This window comes from Arvicanthis niloticus, chromosome 9, assembly GCF_011762505.2.
Source record: "Arvicanthis niloticus isolate mArvNil1 chromosome 9, mArvNil1.pat.X, whole genome shotgun sequence".
NCBI classification, from domain to species: Eukaryota; Metazoa; Chordata; class Mammalia; order Rodentia; family Muridae; genus Arvicanthis; species Arvicanthis niloticus.
The window spans coordinates 19,470,244-19,474,615 of record NC_047666.1 but is presented as its reverse complement, the minus strand read 5'-3'; the positions used below and the strand labels follow the sequence as shown (position 1 = coordinate 19,474,615).

General features: G+C 46.2%; 1 pseudogene; it reads right to left on the bottom strand.

The window, feature by feature from the left end:
- Positions 1–1,366: 1,366 nt before the first annotated feature.
- On the bottom strand, positions 1,367–3,627 carry LOC117715537 (KAT8 regulatory NSL complex subunit 3 pseudogene; annotated as a pseudogene).
- Between the last annotated feature and the right edge of the window lie 745 nt (positions 3,628–4,372).

The window sequence follows — 4,372 nt, the reverse complement described above, 5'->3', positions numbered from 1 at the left end:
CTCCTAAGACACAAAGGGTTGTTCCTGGTTTTCTGCCAACTTAAATGATCCCTAAACGATTCACAGAGCCACCCAGTCTTATTCTCTCTTTTGGTGGTTATATGCTCTGACCTATGAAGCTATCAAGGCCCTAGCACTGGGCACCTCATCCAGAATTCATACCTTTTCAAACTTTCTAAATTCCTTCTGAATTTCAGAATACAGCTCCACTCTGAAACACTGAGTGTAGCTCCACAGCCAAGGTGAGGTGTAGAGTTTGGAGACTTGTATCACACCACATGTCTCTGGCCTGACTTGCCTGAGGTTCCTCAACACTCAGTGTCCACCCAGATTACAGATGAGAGGGCTTGGGTGTAGCTGTATATGGCCCCACGAACAAAATCAGACGTGAGTTGCTTTGTTTCTCATCTTGATACAAACTTTCTAAGTATGAAAGTGAAAGGAGCCTGCTCCGGGACACAAGTTCAGAGCCGAACTCCAAGCTCCATCTGCACAGTGTCATAGGAAATGAGAGGCTCCAATCCCATCTTCAGTGTCCATATCACCAGAATCTTGGTCTAGTCTGTAAGGCTCAGGTTGGCCCCAGAGCTTCACACAGTAGTCAACAACCTTCCTTTAAAGGAAAACATTGTCCTTCTAAGCAGAAAGACAATGTTTTCAGGAAAGTAGACAAACTCTGAAGCACAGCCTTCCCTGCCCTACTACCTCAAGCTTCCTAGAACAGCAGAGATAGCGTGGTAGCTGGTCACTTGCTTCATCCCCAGGCAGCAGACAAGACTCTCAGAGATTCAGGGTTTCCCTCTGACTTGGTACATTTCATTTTTCTAGCTATTCTTAGGCTTTCAAATGTCACTCAGAGCCCCAAGCCCAAGCTGTCAGCAGCACAGAGTCCTTGGGTATGTCTTCCCAACTACTTCCTCTGATGCTCCACCCCTCACCGTAAGTCATTTTAGACCTACAGGCTCTCTGGTACAGGCAATTGCACAAAACATCATGAGGAAAAGGAAGGGGCCAGCCATCTCATGGTAACTGCTGTTCCTCACATCTCAGCAGCTAAGGGCTGGCAATCAACAGCCCACTTCTTCCTGTCTTTATCATGAGATTGTAGTGAGCCATTCTATACTGACATTGCGTTCAAATGACTTCAGTGTTGGGGTATAAATGGCAACAATACACACATGGTCAGACCTTCTGGGGATCCCAGGAGCCAACTTACTGGCCCTACATCATCTGGCTTAATGTTTTCTCAATAAGCAAAGGCCCAACCCCAAAGACAGATAGTAGAGAGATGAAATGGCCGTCTTAAGGTTGTCTTCAGACAATAAGCAGTCTCAGCAGGACCATACAGTTCATTTTGTGGCAGCTATCACCAACCTGGTAAGGACATTTTTCTGGCATATTCAGGGTGCTGAAGGCAGGCACTGTGAATTAGAAGCATCTGGAAGTTGGGTTCCTTTGATGGTGCTGTTCCTGAACCCATAGGGTTTAATGTGGTAATTCTGATTGGCCAGTTATGGAGCATCAAAGTAATGGTGGTGGGGACCTTTAAGCCTGACGGATGGCTGAAAATTTGAGCCAAGCCAGGTAGGCTGCTTGCCAACTTAGCAAGGCCCCCATTAGTCAACAGCTGGCGGATGGCAGTGGGCTTCTCACCAGGGGTGGCACCCAAGGAGGAGAGACTGGTGGCCACAGAAATGGCACAATGTTCCTTGTGCCTGTGGTGATGGCACCCAGACCCTGCATGAGGGTTGGCAATTTCACACTGGTGGCCTGTGGGGCTGGCCCTAACGAGGAACTTCCTGGGATGCCAGAGATCTTGCTGCTAGTATCCTGCAACCTGAAGCTGAGGCCTTGGAGGAGGCTGCTGGCTGAAGTGGCCCCTGGGAGGGAGCTGCCTTGAGAAGTAGCCACCAAGCAGCTCTCCAGGGTGTGATGGCATTAGGTGTGGCATTGCTGGAAGCCACAAATGGGGCTGCACTGGCTGTAACTCCACCCTCAGAAAAACTTGACTTGGCTGTAGTGAGAAGTCCAGTAAGCTCCTTGGCTCCTGATGAAGCTCCCAGGGTCATGGTGATGGGCTTTCCTCCAATAGCTTCCGGTGTTCCACCTTGAGAAAGAGTACAGGGACCTCTGACTGTGTCCCCTTGGGAGACCAAGAACACTTTGATCTTTGGTTGCTTGGAGGGCTTTGGGCCCATGAAGAGGACTGGAAGGATGGTGCCTCTTCAGCTAGACCCAAATCTCTACCTTCTCTACCTCCTCTACTGGTTCTGATAAAATGGGAAATTGGGTTTGTCTGTGGGTCAGCACAGCTTCTGTCCTCTGCAAGTCTTTTCAGCACCTGGGAGGTCCCAATCTATCTGGACTTCTGGGCAGAGGTCACTATGGTCACTTTGGTCTTTGGGCTACAGGTGGGGTTGCTGGACACACTGGAGAGATCTTCTGAGCCTGAGGGGAATGTGGGGATTCTGGCAGCTGGAGAAGCAGGGCGATTGTTTCGCTCAGTAATTTCAAAAGCCAGGTCTCTTTAAGCCAACTCCCAGGGTTTCTTTTTCTCAGCATCCTGATCCCGAGTCTCAGAATCCACATGACCCTCAGCACGAGTGAGCATCCCAGTCAGGAAGTCCACAATTTCATCCTGAACACATCTGTCCACCATGCTTTGAGTCAGGCCCTCTGATTTCTTTTTTGTTTTCTGACCAATGACAAAGAGTACTGGAGTCTTCATGTCTAAGAAGGAATCATCCACATCCCCCCGGGGTCCATTGACAGTAAGAAGAAACCCAAGTCAGACAACAGCAGTGACATATTCCATCACAGACACCTGACAGGCCACCAAAGCTCCTGAATTCCATCCAATCAAGATGATTGTTTTGTGTGGGCAATGGCTGTGAATCTCCAGCACTTTGCTTCTCACTGCCCCAATCATGTGTTCAAGGCACTGCAGAACTCCTACCCCTCTGCCATTGTTCAGCTGATGGGTAGCTACAGGGATGACCTTGCTTAAGCAGGAAAGCTGTGACTGCCAGAAACAGTGGCAGCTTGAGGCAGGGAACACAAAGTGGTTTGTTATGCAAAAGCACACCAACATCAGAGTCCCTCAGCCTCTTGAGGAGAAGAGACAAGGCCTCCTGCAGCTCCAGTGTTACTGTTAGGATGACACAAGCATCCAATCTATCAAAGTTGGGGTCTTCTCTTTCAGTGTCTGCAAGGCATCTAAGTAAGCAGCTAGCATGGGCAGGCTCAAGGTCACCATGAAGGTGGTGTGCAGCCACTGAATCAGCTTGGTGTCCCAGCTGACACTTGAACATTTGTCCACAGCAACACAGGTTCATGGCAAGACCCTTCATTGGCCAATCATTCAACTGAAGGGCTTCGAGGATCTCATTAAACAGCTTATTCTGAGCCACTGTCCAGCCAGTTCTGTTGACTTCCAGTCTTCTGGTGGAGGAGAAGCATCTGCATCTGTTCTGGCAAAAATCACCTGCCACTCACACTTGTTCTTCACACTTCTTGCCTTCTGATTGTCATAGAGTGGAACAGGAGGTGCAGTGACTGTCTCCACAGATGGTATCCTCAAACTCACATAGTATTCTCCTGCTGCTGACAGGGAGTTACAAAGAGCATCCTATGTAATATAGATATATAGATAGATGATTGATAGATAGATAGATAGATAGATAGATGATAGATAGATAGATAGATAGATAGATAGATAGATAGATAAGTAGGAAGGTAGATAAGTAGGGAGGTAAATAGATAGGTACACAGAGATAGATGATAGATAGGTAAATAGATAAGTAGGTGATAGATGACAGATGGTATTTTTAAAAAGTACCATCTCTTCTATAACATCACTCTGATTTCCATTTCAAACTAAAAGGAGAATGAATATGTTTCTAGTACTAATGATGACACTAACTTCTCTTGTTTATAACAACCATCATCAAATTTCTGTGAAGGTTTCTTTTACATGAGGATAACTTCAGAACTCTGAGGAGGCCACATATGCTTTAGATTTATGTTTCCAAGCAAAAATTAACTGAATAGGACACAAACCCTATCTATTGTTGTTGAATGCCTATTATCTTTCCTGTACTTCAAATATACCCACGGTTCTTTGAAACATGATCCATGATGCAGCCTTCATTTATGTTCATCAATAAGATTGAAGACACCTGGCTTCCTTCCTTACCAGCTTAGTGAGTATTGCAAAAGCCATATTAGAAATATAAATCAGTGTAATTTTCAGTTAAGCACATCACTTAAATTACTAAACAGAGGAATACCACTTAATCAGAGAGTCTTAAATACAAATTTCAGTTCAAGAGTTAGCAGAGTATACACGATTCTGGCCTACTTTTATATTTGA